Source organism: Chlorocebus sabaeus, chromosome 8, assembly GCF_047675955.1.
Source record: "Chlorocebus sabaeus isolate Y175 chromosome 8, mChlSab1.0.hap1, whole genome shotgun sequence".
Classification (NCBI taxonomy): Eukaryota; Metazoa; Chordata; class Mammalia; order Primates; family Cercopithecidae; genus Chlorocebus; species Chlorocebus sabaeus.
Window position 1 is genome coordinate 18,972,088 of NC_132911.1, and position 21,655 is coordinate 18,993,742.

The 21,655-nt window shown below is 41.9% G+C and overlaps 1 protein-coding gene across 12 annotated transcripts in view; it reads right to left on the reverse strand.

Annotated features, from left to right (window-relative positions):
• The window catches only part of CSGALNACT1 (chondroitin sulfate N-acetylgalactosaminyltransferase 1), a 359,890-nt gene that overhangs the window by 69,734 nt on the left and 268,501 nt on the right, over positions 1-21,655 (reverse strand). The gene's annotated exons all lie outside the window — the stretch shown is intronic.

Genomic DNA, 21,655 nt, shown 5'->3' on the forward strand with positions numbered 1-21,655 from the left:
TTCTTTGGCAATGTCCCCTCCTCTTGAATCACAGGGGCTTATAACTGCATGACCTAAGAGAAGAGAGTGAGGACACATAGCTTCCACCTTGTTTGCTGGAATATTTTGTTTTGGAACCCAGACTGCTATGTGAGAAGTACAACCATCCTAAGGGTGCCACATGGTGAAAAAGCCATTCTACATGGACAGGCTACACATGGGCACTCTTGCCAGCAGTCCTGGTGCTCATGTCATGGCAGTCCAGATGCCAGATGTGTGAGTGAGCAAGCCTTCAGACGATTCTAGACGTCAGCTGTTGACTCACTCCCCTCAAGACTTTCCCATGAGGCCTTCCCATGAGGTCCCAGGCATGCTAGGGCAGGGACAAGTCATTCCCATGTGTCCTTTCTGAATTCCTAACCCAGTTGCAGAATCTGTCAGCATATGAAAATGGTAATATTAAGCCACTAAAATTCCAGGATAATTTGTAATGCAGCAGTAACTGGAACACATGTAGTTGATCATTATTGGCAGGCAGAAGTTTTGCTATATGTTCTCCGACAAGTTCACAGCATGTAAATATGCTACGCTGCCCATTAAGAGCAGATGCCAACATTATCAGTTACTGCGCTTTCAGTGTTACCGACATTCTCTTATGCCACTCCCGGCACGTGCCAGAACATAAGGCCACTCAGTCTTCACATGGAGCTGGGCAGTGGGGGTTCCCTGTGTAGGATGAAGATTTTCTTCAGAAAAAAGTTCTGGGTCCGCTAAACACATGGACAAATGGGTAGCTGAGATCCCAAAATCCCACACAACGGATCATGGCTACAATGAATTCAACCTAGAAAACTTTTCCAATGGATGATATCACACTCTTACTTTGGTCATAGAATCAAGCAAATAAACAAAGACCCCTGGTTAAGTACCCACTGATACTGATTTTTAATTTAATCTCTTGGCACATACTCTAATATAAAAATGTGCCTTGGTTATGTAATTGGTTAATTTGGGAGACATAAACTCTAACATATTAGTAATTATCTTAAAACTAAATGGTCTTCCTATCCCTATTAAAAGGAAGTGCAGGCTCTAGAGCTGGGTGTGAGCCCCAGCTGTGTAATTCTGGGCAAGGTCCTTAACCTTTCTTTGCCTCTGTGTCTTCATTTCTAAAGTAAGCATGATCATAATACAATAGCTGCCTCAAAGGGTGGTTGTGAGGACTGAAATATATATGTAGCACTTAGAAAAATACACAAAACATTTCAAGCACTTGATGGATTTCAGCTAGAATACTATTTTGGAGCGTGGGGAAGAAAGACTTCAGTTCCTCCCATACACCTCCGAACTGCAAAAAAGCCATGCGCCAGTTAGAGACAGTCAAATACATTTCATGATGTTTGATGAAGAGTAACACAGTTCCTGGGACTCCACCTCCTCAACAGGCACAGGCTTGAGAACTATTAGATGTCAGGTGATTCTAGCTCTAGTTCTGGTGGTTCCTGTTCAACAGCGGTGTGTAACTGTGGCTACACGGTGGGATCATTTGGGGAGCTTTAAAAATACTGATGTCTGGGCTGGGCGCGGTGGCTCACATCTGTAATCCCAGCACTTTGGGAGGCTGAGGCAGGCAGATCACGAGGTAAGGAGATCGAGACCATCCTAGCTGACGTGGTGAATCCCCATCTCTACGAAAAATATAAAAAATTAGCCGGGTGTGGTGGCAGGCACCTGTAGTCCCAGCTACTCAGCAGGCTGAGGTAGGAGAATGGCGTGAACCTGGGAGGCAGAGCTTGCGATCGCACTACTGCACTCCAGCCTGGGTGACAGAGACTAAGTCTCACAAAAAAAAGTACTGATATCTGGGTCCGACTCCCAGCAGAGATTCTGATTTAATTATTCTGTGGTGTGGCCTGGACTCCCCAAGAGACTAATGTGCAGCCCAGGTTGCAAAGTATCACTTGAGGGAGTATGATTTCAATGCTTCCATAATCCAGTGATTCCTGCATGGAGGTAACATCATTCACAGGCAGCCATGGGACACTGTTACTTGGCTAATAACATATTGCTCCTCTTCAAAGCAATTCTAGGAGTTAAGTGATGATAAAAATAATACCCCCCTTTCTTCACTGCTGAATTGCTCCATTGCTATAAATTACTTCCGTAAGAAATCATTAATGTTGCCAAAACCTAATGTAACGAAGCTATTTATCCCTTGAAGGGCAATATTCAAATGGAACGAAGAAAACAACACTGAAATCAAGAACTTTCCAGAACTCTGCATTCACTACCTTCCTTAAAGGGATCTTGTCATGTCATTTTAGGTTGCTAATGTTTGGATGGCAGGAAAAACACCATCCAACATGCAGAAGAAATACTGAGAAGCAGGATGAAATCTTCAATGTCTGGAGAGTGACTTATTTGATGGTCCTATAGACACAGAATGCAAAGTCAAAATCTCAAAGGTTAAACGGTCTTATTAATGACTGCTATTATGATATATGGGTTGTTATTATGTGATGAAGCAGATTTGAAGGAGATAGGAGAAAACACAATTCAGAGCAGGGAACCATCTATATAACTTGTGGAAAAGTTGTCTTCTGGGTCCAGGACGCTGTCTGTTCCCTTATAGAAAACCGGAATCATTACAGCTGTCACCAGCACAGACTAAAACATCTCAAGGGCCACAGCTATAAAGAAACACACTCCATTGTCTTTGTATGAGTGTCTATGCTCTGGATAGACCATGGGGAAAATTCCTTAAGGACTCCACCCATGGTGAGAACCCAGGTTCTCAAAGTGCCATTGGGAGACCAGTAGTCCAGGCTGGCCTTTGGTTTTATCAGTGTTAATAATTTGACACAGCTGGGCTTATTCTTTTCATTATTATCAAACCCGGATACTATTTAATTGTCCTCACTAATTCTGTCTTATTCTCCTTCATATGCTGATTATGTTTTAACTACAGTATTGGAGGCTTAGGGGGAATTGTGATGCCACATGAAAGTTATAATAAGTGCTGTTCTCACCAGGCAAATACCCAGAATTAAGGGATGTTCATGCAGATACACAGAAAGCCCACACTGTTAGGATTCCTCATTAAGTACCTTCAGAAGCTGTGTAATTTAACAAGAGCCTGAAGGAAAGGCCGTATTTCTTGACTTAGGGAAAAAAAAAAAAAAAAAAAAAAAAAAAAAGGTTCCTCTCTGTAGATCACATTAATGCCTGTCGTCAGGAAAGAACTTTTCCCTGTATACTGGGATTCCATTAACAACCCAGGTGTGATATAAATAATGCAATGACAGATACCTCTTTGTAGAGTACAGAACCCTAAAATAACAGTTCTCAACATGGTAAACTTATTTTCTTTTGTTTGAATTATAAATAACTACAATAATGCATATTTCAGTTGCTGCCTTCGTTCTTAAATTCTGAATAGGAAATAAGTCATGTATTTTATTATTTTGCTTTTATGTGAAGTTCAGGGGTACATGTGCAGGTTTGTTATATAGGTAAACTTCTGCCCTGGGAGTTTGTTGTACAGATTATGTCATCACCCAAGTATTAAGCCTAGTACCTATTATTTTTCCTAGTCCTCTCCTTCCTCCCATCCTCCATCCTCAGGTAGGCCCCAGTGTGTGGTGTTCCCCTCTATGTGTCCGTGTGTTCTCATCATTTAGCTACCACTTATTGGTGAGAACATGCAGTATTTGGTCTTCTGCTCTTGCGTTAGTTTTCTAAGGATGGTGGTCTCCAGCTCCATCCAGCTTCCTGCAAAGGACATGATCTCATGCTTTTTTATGGCTGCATACTATGCCATGGTATGTATATACCACATTTTCTTTATCCAGTCTACTGTTGATGGGCATTTAGGTTGATTCCATGTCGCCATTGTTGTGAGTAGTGCTGCAATGACCATATGGGTGCATGTGTCTTTACAATAGAATAATTTTGATTCCTTTGAGTATTTTAAACAAACCTAGCAAAGAGCATAGTTGTTGACTCATTGCTGGGAATTTCTAGTTCCCTGAGGTTCAGTGATCTGGAGTGTCCAGCGCTGAAGAAGTAAAACGTGTATTTACAGACAAGGGCTCATTTCTCTTGTTTCCTATCCCTACCAGGCTCACCCCAGCAGTGAGTTGCCTTTGAGATTAGGAGTCACACCAACAACACTAGGAGGAAAATGGAGGAATATTTCTTCCTTCCAAACCGTTGCTCTAAAGTTTCCACCTGGCATCAACACCAGGCAAGATCGACTCATTTCCCTCTTGTGCGCTGCTGTTCTGGGTCTCCTACAAGAGTGAGGGATCCTAGGTCTGTGTACTTCGCAAGTTCCACTTGCATTAGGTCATCTGCCTGTCCAAGTGCCTAAATGTTGTCTATTGCTGGAAATATCAAAGGGAAAGTCTTTATCCAAGTTTTAAAGGCTGTAATTAATCAGGCACTAGCTTTATAAGGACCAGTTCTCACGTGCAGCTAATAAAACCAACCTTCATCTTTCCAATCGCATCTTACTCCTCTCCAACTTTATTTGCCACTGTGCCAGTCTTCTTGTTTCCTGAATGCCTTGTGCCCATTGTCCTCTGTGCCCTGGGCATCTGTCCTTATAGTCTGCCCCATACTACTGGTTGGCACTTTGCTAGTCATGCTCCTGTTTTAATCTTCATGTGCCTACAATGTCTCACCTTCCCAGCTCAGAGTAGGGATTACATCCTATTTAAAAACCTTGACTACATCCTAGGGCCTAACAAATGGGTAGGTGCTTAGAGGGTGCTCAATAAACAACTGCGGAAAGGAGTGACCTTATATAAAGATCACAGGTCTTTAGCTAAGTACCCTGCCCAAGATCTTCATCAAAGGCTACTCCAACCTCCTCTTAAGCTCAAAATCCCAGTGTGGAACACACTCAAGTGCACCTTAGAACCACCCTGTGGAAAGAAAGTCCCAAACTGGGGAGAAGCACACATCCTTATGATCAAAATTTTGTAATCAAAATGACATTATAGTCGTTTCTGTATCCTCAATGACTCCCTCTCTGGCTTTTCTACCTGGGGCATAGAAACAGGTGCTGAGCTCATGTTGCTGTGTGATTATACCACAGGTGACAGCACTAGAACACATCCCACAGTAACACAGACTTAAGCCAACAAACATGTATCAAACCCATCTTATGTACAAAGCTAAAACTTATGGAGATACAGAGATAAAATAGTATTTTCTCCTCTGGAGCAACTTTTGAATACTTAGAAGTACTCAAAATAATTTAAGGGTTTCAAAATGTGGCAGGAGTGCAGGGGGCTTTTTTCCGTGTACTGCAGCTACTTGATAGGACATAGGCAAACACATGGATGCTTTCACATTATCAGCCTTTCCATCAAATAGCTCATTAGTCCGATTACATACACACACACCCCTACTCCTGAGTATACACACTAGAGCTCAGCACAGCTACCACTCCTACCGTTTCCTTCCTCTCTCTCACTGCTGAGCACCTGGATCAGCGCTGGGCAACAGAATGTTTGGTGATGATGGACATGTTCTTAATCCATTTTGTCAAAGGGCTACTGTACACTTGAAATGTGGCTAGTGAAATTGAGGATATACATTTTTAATTGTATATGATTTAATTTTTGTTTAAAATAAGCACATGTAGTGGCACTGTGTTTGGGCAGTGCAGTTTTAGGCTACGTAACCAACAACCGAGGACTTTTTTCTTTTCTTGTCCCACGGCAACCTTATTTCTGCCCCTACGACTCCACTAATGATGTCCTCTCACCAATCCAGGCCAGCAATGACTTCTTGTGCTACATCCAATAGATCCTGTAAATTCTTATCTTCCTCTGTCTTTCTCAATATTTGATGCTAATGTCCACTCTCTCCATCTAAAGCTGCTTTCTCTCCTTGGGTTTTGAGTTACCAAATCCTTCTGGTTTTCTGCCTCCCTGTTTGGCTGTTCCTTTATAATTTCCACCAGGGGTGCCCTTCCTCTGCCTATGACATAATTATGGGTGGTCCTCAGAGTTCTGATCACAGATCGCTTTTCACTCTCAACGTTTCTACGGAAAATCTCATCCATCTCCACAGTTTAAATTTGCATCAGTAAGTCCTAACCCCTTAGTTCCTAATTTGATTTTTATTTTGAGCTCCAAACCCATATTCCAACTGTCTTGGTGCTCTCCCTTTATGTGTCCCAGAGACAGCTCAAAGTCACCCCCAAAACGAAGCTGATCATCTCTCCTGGTCTAGTTCTTCCTCTTCTGAGGAGCAGTGAGTGGCACTAGCATTAAATGAGCTGCCTAAAGCTGAGCTTCATCCTTCACGCCTCCTTCTCCATCCCATGTCCAGTACACAGTGAGATTCATATCGATGTTTGCTATTACTATCTGATCAATTACCAAGCCCCATGGGTTCTGTTCCCTGAGGGTCTCTGGAATCATCCACTTCTCTTATCCCTAATTCCACTCCCACAAATCAAGCTGGTAACTTCTCAGCCTGGAATCACTACAATAGCTCTTTGTCCCTCTAGGCTGAGTCCCTCCAATTCATTCTCAGCAGAGCAGACAAAGCAATATTTCTATATATAATTCCGATAACGTCACCCTTCTGTTTAAGCCTTTCAATGGCTCCCTGGTTTCATTAAGACAAAGTCCAAAGGCATGTGTAGTTAAGGCACTTCATTATGTCCGGTTCTCAGTGATATCCCCAAGTTTCATCTCAACATGCCCTGACTCCAAATTCAATGCTCCAGCCAAAATGGATTTTAGCCTCATGAATTCACCAAGCTCTGCCCTGCCCTAGAGCTCTGCATACCACCACTATTGGTCCCCACAGCCTATACTGGCCATCCTCAGTCTACTTTTGCCCCTCTCTGTCCTGCTCCCTTCTATCCCTCTAGACTCAGCTCAGAGTATCTTCCTCCAGGAATCAATCCTTTCCACATCCTTTAAGAGTGGGCCTGATGGCTTCCTTCCTACATGCCCCATGCAACAATTATGTAATCTCTGTCATCTAAACACCACGTTATCACCATCACTGATCACCTGTTTACTCACCTGTGCATCCCAGGGCCAGCTGGGAAACTCTCATGTATTCATCTTTGTTTCAACCAAGCTAAATATTCAATAAATGATTATTGACTAAATTAAGTGAATATATGGCAACAGCCTTTCTTCCAACATATTGTCCTTTAATAGACATATGCCTCCATCTGATAGATAGCAGTCCTCACTTACCCACTATTTTGCTTTTCATGGTTTCAGTTACCAGCAGTCAACTGAGGTCCGAAAATATTAAATGAAAAATTCCAGAAATAAACAGTCCATCCTGCCCAGGATGTGAATCATCACTTTTTCTAGTATATCTAGGCTTTGGCCACTACCCTCTGAACAGTCTTCCCTCTACCCCATTTAGTCTCATAGGAGCTGTCATAGTGATTAGATCGAATGTTGTGGTGTCACTGTGCTTGTGTTCATGTCACATTTATTTACTTAATAATGGCCCCTAAGCACAAGGGGAGTGATATGACAATTTAGATATGCCAAAGAGAAGCTGTAAAGAGCTTCGTTTAAGTTAAAAGATGAAAGTTCTTCACTGAGTAAGAATAAAAAAATCATATGCTGCAGTTGCTAAGATCTATGAGAAGAATAAATCTACTGTGAAATTGGTAAGAAGGAAAAAGAAATTGGTGCTTGTCTTGCTGTCACACCTCAAGCTTTATTACAGGTAGGTATGTATAGATGAAAGCTTAGTATATATGGGGGTTGGTACTCTTCAGTTTCAGGTGTCCACTTGGGGGGGTCTTGGAACATGTACCTCGATGATAAGGGTAGACCACAGTAAGAAATGTTATTTCTGTTTAATTTATAATGGTAAGAGGTTTAAAGGACTCACAGTTCCACATGGCTGGGGAGGCCTCACAATCATGGCAGAAGGCAAAGGAGAAGCAAAGGCACATCTTACATAATACAAGAGAAAGGAAATGTTACTGGCATTCTCATTTCAGCAGTCAAGTTGCCTGGCTGCAGGACAGTCTAATCATACAATTCCTCCAGATACTAAAGTTCACCAATTTGTGGGCTAGACTGTGTCTCCCCAAAATTCACATGTTGAAACTCTAATCCCCAGTACCTCAGAATGTTATTGTGTTTGGAGAATACCTAGAAGTACTACTGTGGGCTTTTAAATAAGTTATTAAGTTAAAATGGGGCTTCTCTGGTGGACCCTAATCCATTCTGACTGGTGTCATTATAAAAGGAGGGCATTTGGACACACAGAAGAGACACCAGGGATGTGCACTCACAAAGGAAGGGTCATTTTGACCTGTCCTCGCTGAGAACACATCTAGACTGGGTGGTTCTATGCAAGTCAAGGAGAGAGCCCTCCGAAAAAACCAGACCCACTGGTACTTTCGCCTTGAACTTCCAGCCTGCCCACGGGTGAGAAAATAAACTTCTGTTGTCTCAGGCTTTCAGCTTGTGGTGCTCTGTTACGCTAGCTCGAGCAAAATAATACAACCAATGATGGCCAGCGTCAGTTACACAGCGTCTACTTTCCCAGAATGTGTCTTGTGTAAGTATATATATTTTTAAATTACACACACGTATACTCCGCCCAGCGTCCTCCCATCTCGGTCAATCGCAACACACTCTGTGTTCAGCTCAGGCTGAAATCTACTAAGTCATCCCTGACTCTTCTCTTTGTCTTGTGAATCTATTAGCAAACCATGCTGCTCATACCTTCAAAATGTGTCTGGATTCTGACTAGGCACTTCTAACCATCTCCACTGTGAGAAATAAAAATAAAATCCTCAGCCCCCAAGTGACTTAACAGACCCTGTCTTGGCCAAGGGATCCCCAGAGAAACCTTGGAAGCTGAATTCAGAGGCATAATGGGAAAGGAGAAAGGACACCTCTGTTGATGTTAACAGCTCCTAACAGCTATTAGGCTTTCTTCCCTAAGGGCTAAACAGCAGCCAGACCTTTTCAAAAGCCTACTAGCTTATTTACTAGGTATAGAACAAAGACAAGATGAGATTAATCATTGCTTCACCTCTCCCAGAGACACCTGCTTCCTCTATTCCCTTTTTCTTCAAATATTCACCTATCTTATGTAAAATGTAGATTTACTGAGCACTAACTAAAGTCTCACTGCCACCTCAGGTTTTTTTGTTTTGTTTTGTTTTGTTTTTTTTGACGGAGTTTCACTCTTGCTGCCCAGGCTGGAGCGCAATGGCGCGATCTCGGCTCACCACAACCTCCGCCTCCCAGGTTCAAGCAAATCTTCTGCCTCAACTTCCCAAGTAGCTGGGATTACAGGCACGCACCACCACGCCTGGCTAATTCTGTATTTTTAGTAGAGACACGGTTTCTCTATGTTGATCAGGCTTGTCTCAAACTCCTGACCTTGGGTGATTCACCCACCTCAGCCTCCCAAAGTGCTCGGATTACAGGTGTGAACCACCGTGCTCGGCTGCCGCCTCTGGTTTTTAAGAAATATATAAATACTAAACCTCCTGAGAGCCTTTTTGGGGGCGGGGGAGAACAGCCACAGATGCTTCTGTGACTTGCGTTTTTCCCAGGTGTGCCTTTAGGCTGGCTTAATAAGCCTTGATGACTTGTGACAAGCCTTGGTCACTCATTTTGGTTGTCACTTGTTACCACCTTGGTCCAGCCACTCTCACCTGCTGCCTGGTGAATGTCATGGCTGCCTAATGGTGGCCTCTGAGCTTCTACCCTATCTCCCCAAGTCTATTCTCAACACAACCTCCAAAACAACCCTTTAAAACTGGGTCTTTCCATCTCACTGAGGGTAAAAGCCAAATCCTCACAGCGGTCTACAAGGTTCACATGATGTGCTCCTCCCCTACTTCTCAGACCTCATCTCCTCCTCCTCTCCGTCACTGGCTCTGCCCCTGCACACTGACCCCTCATGCATTCCCGCCCAGAGCTTGCACACCAGCTGTTCCTTCCATCTGGAAACTCTCCTCCTCCAGGTATAGGCATGGCTGGCTACCTCTTTCTCTTCAAGTTTCTGCTCTGATGTCACCTTCTCAATGAGACCTACATTGACTGTCTTATTTCAGATTGTATCATCCTCCGCTGAAGCCCCCAGCCCCCTTAAACGCATTGATTGTTCTTCTAAAGGGAATCTCCTTTACTCCGCTATGGAATTTGCTTATTTAGGTTTATGTTTATCATCTCTTCAACTAGAACACAAGCCCTGCAATGTAGATTTTGTCTGAGTTTTCACTCCTGGCTCCCCATTGCCTGGGACAGTGCCTAGTGCACAGTAGCTGCCAAAAAATAGTCGAAGAAAAGGTAACCAAAAAGACTACCTACTCTTTCATGCTTGTGTCAATGGACAGCAGGATTTACTACCTGTCCTCTTAGGAAGCCAAGGCAAACAGAAATCCTTTAGCCATTATTTTTGGGAAAGAAAGTTAACCTACATTCAGGTGCCAACTCATGCTTTTATATAATGCTTCCCTTCTGAAGAATTGCTTCAATTTTTTTTCTCAAGCTGACAACTCTAAAGAGCTTAAATTTTATTCCTGAAAGCTTTTGCTTTAACATTTACTCACATTCTGCCCCAGAGACTCATCTGTCATGTTAATATCCTAAAACACAGCATTGCTTTAAAAAGACAAACAATTTTACTCCAACCAACACCCAAATGAGAACATTTCACCTCCCAACAGCAGCTATGGTGTCTGGAAATAAAAGGCCACATTCTCTTACTGCTGCTCATGCTTAGGCAAACCAGCTCCAGATTCAAAGAGCACAGGTTGCCCAGTGTCCACGACAGGGAGGTTCCAGGACACAGCCCACATGTCAACACCATGGTGGAACCTGCACCTACTGCAAAGGGTGAGACACATGAGCTCTGAGCCCGACAAACTAGAATCTAGCGGCTATTAATGTGATGGATGGAAAGTCAATAAGAAGAATAAGTAAGATCCTGGAGAAGAAAAATGTCAGGCTTTTAAAGACTCAACAGTTGATAAACTCCAAAAGCCAAAAAGCCACCTCTTACACACTCACCTGCACCTTCAGCTAAGGTGCTTGGTACACGTCAGCTATTCATGGTAGTTCTCCACAAAGAAGGGTCTTTCCACATGCAGACTGAGACATCCTTCCCATGCCTTCTACCTTCTAATAGGATTTCTAGTTAGAAAAGGGCTGTAGGTATCATGAAATCATTGAGCTCTCTATCAAAGGCGGCTTGTGGGTTTAGAATGGAAACACAGCAGCCCAAAGAATCAACTGAGAATGAAAATTCTCATTTCAACATATGCTAAAAAATTGTGAAGTGATATTAACCCTAGATCCAAAATTCTTCTTATCATATACCTCCCAAGAGATACCCTCTCACGTCACATACTGTATGCACACAAAATAATAATGTATTATGGGTGTTTGCCACGTGACTGCTGATAATCATAGTATTAGCACAGGGGGCTGGGTGCGATGTCTCATGCCTGTAATTCCAGCACTTTGAGGGGACGAAGTGGGTGGATCACCTGAGGTCAGGAGTTCGAGAGCAGCCTGGCCAACAAAGTGAAACTCCATCTTTACTACAAGTACAAAACTTAGCTGGGTGTGGTGTTATGCACCTATAATCCCAGCTACTCAGGAGGCTGAGGCAGGAGAATCGTTTGAACCTAGGAGGCAGAGGTTGCAATGAGCTGAGCTCATGCCACTGCACTCCAGTCTGAGCAACAGAGTGAGACTCCATCTCAACTACACACACACACACACACATATATATACATGCATACATATATACATATATATAATATATAAATGTTAGTATAGGGTTAGATCAGAATTCTAACTTTGTGAAGAACTTTCTTCACTGAACAGTATTTACTTTTATAATTTTGTTTATATTAAGCAGTGTTTTGGAAATGATTCCAGAAAAGGAAATGAACCCATGACTACTTAATGGTATCTCAGAGAAAATCAACTGCTATTCAGAAGGGTATGAAGATCCACGGAAGGACTGTAAAAAATTTCTGGGGATATAAAAATGCTCTCCGCAAATTTCCACCAACAAATAACATAAGCAGTAATAATTACTAACATTTATTGTGCCAGGCACTGCTATAATGATGTGTAAAAACCCATTTATAGCTTACAACAATCTGACAAGGTAGATATTAATCATGTCAGTTTCACAGGAAAAGAAACTCAGGAGAAGAGAAGCTAAGAACCCTGTATACCTGACACGATCAGCTCAACAGTGAAGAGAAGACAACAGCATCGGGATGGGATTGTCTAATCAATTTTCCCCGCTCATGAGTCACAGTAGAATCCAAGGGTTTTCATTTTAGATCCACTCAGGATTCTTGAAAATTAATAATATGTAGTTGTTATTATTATGTGCAAATAAGCCCAAGAAGAAACAATGGCCCCCATTTGAAGGGCAAAAGACGTATCTCCTACAGGTAGAAAATGGAGATGAGAGATGGGGAGACCAGGGCACCTAAGAAGGGCTAATTACAAAGAGCATATTGCGAGTCCCTAGTGAGACACAGGGTGTCCCTAGAAGAGAGAGAAGATGAAAAGTGAATCCAATGAGAAAATCAGTATGATTATTACAACAGAAACACCAAACCTACAAATAAATTGCCCTTCTATTTTAAAGACTTAAATCAAAATACAGATAGGGAAGAATGAAATCATCATAGGAAATCATTATTATCTCATGTTTATCAACTACCAATTATGGTGGTTATTGTTATATGGTTAGACTTTAAATTCTTAGTCCCTCTCTCAATGGAAAATATCAAACAAAAATGTACTCATCACTCTGCAGAGCCATCCTTTCCTCTGGTCTCAAAGGAAGCATTTTCTTTCCTCCTTCTGAGGCCAATCCCTCAACCTGTGGTCTTCTTCCTATGCCCTCTGTGATGTCATGTATTCATTCATCAAACATTTAATCAATGTTTATGTACCAGGCAACCTGCTTCATATTAGGGCTACAAAGTGGTATGAGAAATGATCCCTCATCTCAGTCTAGGGGGAGACCCTGATAAATTAATCGACAACCACAGGACACAAATGGTATGGAAACGGAGCATAAGGAATCTTTGCACCATCGAGGGTCCCATATTGTCTTTTCACTGGCTGTCTTGACAATGACATCTTTCCTTAGCCCTGTTAAACATAGCTGAGTGTCTCCAATTTTAAATTAAAATCAAAAATCTCTCCTTCAACTTTTTTGTTAGGAACCTTTTGTTAAGTAAGCCAAGCTGGGCTGATATCTATCAGCTGGGATGATACATTTACACACATTTTCTAGCCCTATGTGTTCTAACCAAAGTCTCCTTCTATACCTTGAATGGCACCGACAGAAGCAAAATTCTGCTCCAAGCTCAGAAAATGACCAATTGCCTCCATGGATTAATGATCACATGGGCCAGGTGCCTTCCTGGACCATCTGTTCTCTTGATGGCCCCCAAGTATTTCTAACTCTGGGATTTGAGGATAACAGCCAGCAACATTCAGAAGCCAATCCTGATCAATAGCCCTGATCTTCCCCCGACTTCCCAGCTCCTCTTTAAATAGCGCATGGAACATCACTAATTTAGACATTCTAAATATACGGCACATAATTCAGACCAAGCTACAGATGGAAGGCTGCACACGAGAAGCTGCTGCTGCGACTCACACTGGTTTTCACAGACTGACTGCAAAAAACAGTATTTTGGGAAAGAAAGGAAAAGAGAGAGACAGGCTTCTTAAAAAAAGGCACTTTTGACAGTAGGGTCTTTCTTAAGGGAGTGAAGAAGAGGTGTTTTGTTCTCTTTCCTCTTGTCCTTGAAAACTCCTATTCATCTCTTAGGAGTACTGGGAAGGGGAAAAAAGAAAGCATCATAAGACGCCACCAGGAAACGGACTCTCATGGAGAACACCAGAGCCTCTGGTTCCACCAAACTGTTGCTTAGGGGCCAGGAGCATGTGAAACCACCTTTTCTGCAGAGCCAACTGGTAAATCCACACCAGCTTAGCGCTCTATGCTGATTGGTTCTCTCCAGCTTGGACACCTGTAGTCTCCATCACAATGCAGGAGAAATGGAGCCCAGGACACAAGGAGGCTTTGCTCAAACTTCTTCCACAGGGCCCATCATCTCCTTCCCCAAAACCACCTCAACTTTACCGGCTGCCTGCTCCAGTCTTGGGATTTAGGGTAAAGACTGATTGAAACCTAGAAGTTACCTGTAATTTTATTTTTCTCTTCTGGATTCTCCAGGTGATTCCCACGCAGCAGGAAGGAAGTCCCCCGAAACTACCAACTCGAATCCTGTGTCTGTTTCAATTACCCTATTCTGTCACGTTTAGAGCCAAACGCTAATTTATTTTTTAGTCATGTCAACACGATTCAAGCATTGCCATATCTTATTGCAAAGTATAACAGCAACAGAATTTCCAAATAAAATATCTGGAAAACACAGCATCATTCATAATTCTACCACTCAGGAAAAAAAAAAAAACACCAATGCTTTGCTACAGTGTTTTCATCCCCTCAATCTTTTTTCTTTACATAGCTATAAACTTTATAATTATTTTCACAATTAAAATGATAGTTTTTCTCATAGCAAGCCTTTGTCCTATATTAATATTTACTGAATAAATGATGTTTGTTTACTGTGCAATATTCTACTATACGGATACTGCATAATTTTACCAGTCTCCTATTGTTAGACATGTAAATTGCTTCTCATTTTTCATTACGATAAGTACTTCTATGATATAAATATTCATGGCCATTTCTGAGAATCAGCTTTCAGAAAGAAAAATACTGGAAAAAGGCATGAATATTTTGAAGGTTCCTGATACAAATTACTTTACAGAATGACAGAAACAGTTTATGCTCCTAATACTAAATATAAATTTTCATTTCACCTGCCCCTAACAATATGTGTCATTTATAAAATGGTGAAAATGTGTATTTTACATTCATTTTAAATTTTCTCTATTAGGTAAGAAAAAAATAATTTTTTATTTGTATATCAGCTATCTGTATCTCTTTCATGATCCGTTCATCTTTCGCTCATGTATCTTTCATGATGTTTGCTTGGGTTTAAGTTTCGGCAATAATTTATGTCATGCTCATATGCATCTTGAACCAAATAAAGCAAGGTCTTTTTACATTTCACTCTTAGCATTTCATGTGTGTTTCAATGTTGTACAGTAATTTTACAGGACTTATAGGACACAACAGATTTCTAATAAATTTGGTACATAATTTGGGGGTACTAAGACATACATTTACATTCCATACACTTTACATGAGTCTATAGAATTAGCAATTTTTCAAGCATTCCAGTGCAATTTAGTATGTGGGTAGAGGTTACAGAGATTAATGATTTCTTTAAACATGGATGGAAGGCCAAAGTACACTCTGTGCTATTAATAAGCTCTATTTATTGACCATAAACATATTCATAACTTAAGTAGGTTCAGCCATGAACTTGAAAATGAAAAATGTGTTTACACTGCAGCTTACGGGAACATTGGAAACTAGTGAGAATCCTTTGGAAACTGTCTAAAAATTTATAGGATTTAAGTAACAAAATGCTAACTGTATGCAAGAAGGCTCTTCTTTTCAGAGAAGCACATATCTAAGGTCAAGAGCACACAGCCCTCACGGTGAGATCAACCAGCATACTGCTGGGCTATGCCTGGGACGTAGGAGACATTTGGTTGAAACCCTCATGGTGAAATCAAACAGCGTACTGCTGGGCTACACCTGGGATGTAGAAGACATTTGGTGAATGTTTGTTGAGTAATTATCCCAGGGTGGTAAATTTCATCTCCCTCTTCTGTTTCCTGCATGCTGCTCCTGGTCTGCTAATGCAGTTGGCATTTTCTGCCTTTTTACTAATGTCTAGTATGAATTTCAAACCTCAACTCATATCCTCTCAAACTCTGTGACATCTACCCTGCTGGAGCCAGCCTGCCAACCCAGGCCAAGCCTCACCTGCGTCATGTCCGATGCCCCAGTCTGACTTAGATTTTGCCCTAAAGGCTTTCAGAATAAGAGCATGTTCCATTCAACACCAGCTGGAAGCCCAGCCACGTTCTGCTCTTGCTGGTCCATGCCACTGGCCCACAGACACCAGCCTAGCAATGGCATAATGCTGCCAGTTATTAGGCTTGAATGTTTAGCCTCAAACTACTGATAACACTTTTGAAAAATTATTCCCAAACTGGAAATTCATCTTTATAGTAATCTGTTGACCATGATCAGAAATAATATGAACAGATTTTTCATAGTTGTGTCTGTTAAACTAATCTTATAGTAAAAATAAGATTTAGGTCTTCTTTCTTTTAGCCTGTGCCCTGCCTCCACTGCCCATTGTATGGCATGTTTGTGTCTTCCATGAGAAGGTTATGATCAAGCACTTACATAAGTGAGAAAGAGAATTGACATCAATAAATTTGGTAGCTGCTTTAAATTCTTTTTTGGAAAAAATACTTATCTGTAAATATGTTTGTAATAGCTTCTTTATTAAACACTCTTGTGAAATGTCTATGGAAGAGCCTAAGATGCTAGATTAAAGCTAAAGAATTACTCTCTCCTGAACACATTCAGCCTCCCCCAACCTTCTATTTCACAGCAACAACCTCCACCCAGGAGCTCTTCAGTCACCTCAACTATTTTTAAAGTCTTTTCATTGGTCTCCCAGTTTCCACTATTTTTTTGTTTTTGTTTTTGAGGACAGAGATTGTGTTATTTATTGATTGAGATAAAATTCACATGCCACACAATTCCCTCCTTTAAAGTAGACAAGCTAATTTTTGTATGTGTTCCCAGGTTTGTGCAACCACCACCACAATCTATTTTTAGAGATTCTTGCATCTTTTCCAAAAGAAACTGTAACTATTCGTAGTCACTCCCCATCTCCACCAACCCCTCCAACACCCAGAACCCTAGGCAAACACTAGTCTACTCTCTGTGCCGATTTGCCTGTGCTAGACATTTCACAGACATGGAATTATAGGACATGTAGTCTTTGACATCTGGTTTTTAAGTTGATGTAATGTTCTCAAGGACCATTTATGCTGCAGCATGTTATCAGTGATTCATTTCTTTCTATGGCCAAATAATCTTCTATTGCATGCAATGCCACATTCTGGTTATTGATCCATCCACTGATGGACATGTGGGTTGTTTCCGCTTTTTGCCTATTATGAACAAAGCTACTATGAATATTCACATGTGAGTTTTTAAGTGAATGTGTGTTTTCATTTTTCATCAGTATATATATGTGTGTGTGTATACACACACACACACACACACACACACACATATCTAGGAGTGGAACTGCAGGTCATATGGCTACTCTGTGTTTAACACTTTGAGGAACTGCCAAACTATTTTCCAAACCTGCCTCCAATCTAACCCTCTATCCTGCTATCAGAGTGACCCAGCTAGAAAGCAAATCTAACTATGACATTTAAAATGATCAACAGACCATCGAGTAACCTACACTTAGGTAGCATACAAAATGCATAGTAGTCTTGGCCCTGATTAATTCTTCAGGTTTATCACCTTGCCATGCCCTCTCCTTCTACCTAAACCTATTATGCTCCTCCTTGATGCTCCAGCACTATCTTGTTACCTGTGGATCTCCAGATCGACCAGTTGTACACACCTCCATGTTTTGCCCATGTTAGTTATTCCTGCTCCTAAAACACTCCCCTCCTCCACAACACACACACACATCCTTGGCCTGAACCAATTCTTACTCATCTTTCAAAACATGCTCAAGAGTAGCCTTCCCTGTGATGCCCTTCCTGATCATTCCACCCCATGGCCAATTCTCTGACCTGCACACTTGTTTAATATATGACCCTGTGCTGTTGTTACCTGTGTACATGGGTGCCCCTCCATTTGGGCTCTGGGGCTTGTGAGGGGCAGGGACTATATTGGCTAACTCTGTCCATCTCCAGCACTGAGAATGCCTAAGGCACATCCAATGAAAAAAGAGCACTGAATATCCAAGTCTTAAATAACCTCAAAGCATAAATCTCACCGTGTCCCATTACACATCTATTCCTACACTTAACAAGCTACAAAATTTTGAGTTGCACTTAACCTAAGTACCTCCTCCTGCAATTTAATTTCCTCTGGTTCTGTTCTTTACAGTCAGAATCCTGCCTACAGAAACTTTCAGATGAAGTCACCTCTGAGAGCTGCATTTTCCATAGCATGGAGAAACCAGATGGAACACTCCAAGGTTGGAAAGTCCATTTCTTCCCTCCACCCTATGTTCATAGTAAAGACAGAAAAGGGGGGTCAGCAGGAGGGCCAGGTAGGATTTAGGCAGGCATTTCCATGATGGAGCCCCTCTTCTCGTGTTTAACCCTCTCCCACCTCAGCTCCTATGTAAGATGTAATGGGAATAAAATCATCTGGGCAAAGGTTCAGCAGATACTCACTCCGAAGTACAAGCCCAAATGTCTCCACGAATGTTGACTTCTGATAAGCAATCTCAATGGAAACAGATGGAGAGGGAGGAAGGATGCTTCCTAGACCGTATCTCTTGCTTACAATCAAAATAACCTCATCAGGGCCATCCATATGTTCCCTTTCTTTAGGTAAATCAGATTGATTCTGAGTTGTGGTGCAGAGAAAGAAACACTGGAAGCTTCTGACAGTGAAATTTACAATGCCAGGAAATACAGGGAGGCAGTCCTCTATTTACAAATGGGTCCTGTTCCAATGTTCATTTGTAAGTTACTCAGAAAGCACAGAAACAATACTGTCTGTTGTGGTGAAGGCCTCAGACCAGCCCATAAAAACCTCTTTACCCCATCGTATGCCTGCAGTATGGCATTTATAGGGCTATATACATTGACCCAGGCATGTAACTGTGAAATCCATTTACAGTTCTCATTTTGAAAGTCAGGGATCCCGCAGGGATCAATGAGAGAGGTACTATCCCTCCCCACATGACAGGGAGGAGGCTGGAGAGCAGGGAGCTCTAAGTCACTACTAATGGGTCCTTACGGCACAAGCTCCAGATGGCAAGGATGGGTGCAGAGAAACAAAGGAAGCAGAAGCTACTGACTGGCAGAGGAAGTACGCCAGAGAAAGGAGCACGACAAGATTCGGAAGAGAATGTGTATCCTCCTCAGGGTTTCAAGTCTTGGCTTTATTTCTGAACCAAGGGTTTGTGTGAGGTGATAATAAAGAGAACAGCAGGGGTCACTTCAGCCAGCACTATCTCCAGGCCTGCAGGAGGAAGGGAAATATAGGGAAAAGGTGGACAGTTTTGGAGGGAACGAGTTATTACCTTTGCCTCTCCAACCAGTATCCATTTTAACTCCCCTACTCCAGCTAACACAGGACTTGTGTCAAAACTGGAATGGGTTAAAAGGGGTTCTAGATTGACTAAAGTGAAAGGAAGAAAGAATGGAAAATAATGACCCCATATTCTGGCAATGAGGAAGAGGGGGCTGACTCAACACCACCAATTTGGAGTAATTTTCTTGTTAATACAAATTTCCACAGTAAGAATAGCTTTACTTTTGAAGATAATATGGCATTTGAGAGAAGAAATCCAAGGGCCCAACACTACGTATAACATTAAAACTCAAAGAATATGAATCTGGTGCAAGATAGGGTTTTTAAAAAGAAAGCCATTTCTTTAAATCATCACCGTAGAACACAGATCAGATCATGGGATCTGAGGCTTTCATTCAAAAGTAAATCTTGTAATAATGGACTTCCAGATTTGGGGTGTTACCACAACATTCCCACTCATGAGTAAAAACAACACACTTCAGTTCTTTTAAGCTGTGGTACTCTGCGTGATAGTTGGAACTAGGTCGTGAGGTTGTGGGAAGACGTTATTGACTTGTAGAGCAGTGTAAGTAGACAAACTAATCAATGGGTTTTAAAGTATGATTTTATAAAGGAGTTTCAGACTCTGTTTCTGCTTCAGGATATAACGAGCTGAAAGATGCATCCCTTATCATGAAAAAGAATCACATAACCTTCAAATGCAAGACTTTTTTGGAACTTAGTAGAGAGCTGAAGTCACAGAGCAAACAGCTGGCTCAAAATCTGAGAAGTCACAGGTGCTGGCAGGGAGAAAAGAGATATGAGCCCTTGCTTAGTGGGGCAGATGCACTTAGCTAATGGTAAAAAGAAATCAACGACATAAACAAGGCTCAGGACAGTTGAGTAGGGCAGTGAAGCCCTTTGTGGTTCCAAAAAGTGGAGCTTCCTTTTGCAGGCTTTTTCTCCAGGAACCCCATTGGGTGTTCATAAAAATGATCAGAAAGAACCTTAGGACACCGATCATGCCGTGCAGCAAGCAGGAGGGGACAGCAGCTCCCTGGGAGGGGCAAAACACTCTTCCTGGACCCTCCCCATCCTGCCTCCTCTCTATGTAGCAAAAACCTTATTGGTGGGGAAAGATCAACAAATATTCTCACCTTAGTGAATTGGTGAAAACTAAGTTCAGCTGAGGAAGGCAGAGGTAGGACAGGAAAATACCCTAAGACCCAGTGACATGATACCTGCCTAGGACTGAGATTTTATCAGACAAATCAGAGACAATTCCACTTCCCTCCTGCCCTGCACAGACAGTTAAGCTGGCAAGCTGTGAATAACAAGAAACAGCAGAATATTGCCGGGAGTGGGAGAGGAGAGAAATACAGAGACCTTCTCTGAAGTGCAGAGCAATGAGTAGACCTCAATTGTAGGGGTGAACAGACAGTACTCAGGCAAAACAACCTCTATCCTAAACACAAGGTATCTCAAAAGGGATTTGAAGTCTGTGGTAATTATAGCAACAACAAACCTCAAACCCAGCCCAGCTCCTACTCATCCCCTACCTCCCCCGACCACATCAAGACACAAAGCAATCATCAGAACCAGACTCAGGTATGATACAGATCCTGGAGCTATCTGACAGAGAATTTAAAACAAACATGAATAATCTGTTAAAGGCTCTAATGGAAAAGTGCCCAAAAAGTATATGGGTCACTTCTGCATAGGGATGGAAATAAGAATCACATGGAAATGCTCGAAAAAAAATACAGTAAGAGCAAACTATAGAAATATTTTAATGGAGCCGGGTATGGTGGCCCACACCTGTAATCCAAGCATTTTGGGAAGCTAGGGCGCGCAGATCACTTGAGGTCAGGAGTTTGAGACTGGCCTGGTCAACATGGTGAAACCTTGCCTCCACTAAAAATACAAAGATTAGCCAGGCTGGGTGGCACACACCTGTAACCCCTGCTACTGGAGAGGCTGAGTCAGGAGAATTGCTTGAACCTGGGAGGCAGAGACTACAGAAAGCAGAGATCATGCCATTGTACTCCAGCCTGGGGAACAGAGCAAGACTCTGTCTCAAAAACGAACACAAACAAAAATAACCTTTTAATGGGTTCATTAGCAGAGATGTCTCTGCTAAGGAAACAACAGTTAACTTGAGGTGGGTCAATTAAAATTACCCAACTTAAACAAGGAGAAAAATGGTGCAAACAGAGAAACAGAACACCTGAGAGCTATGAGACAATGCTAACCACTATGACACACACATAGCTGGAATTCCAAAAGAAGACACAAGGAACAAGGCAAAGAAATATTTGAAGAATTACCAGCTCAGAATTTCCCCAAATGAATGAAAGACACTATACCATAGATCTAAGAA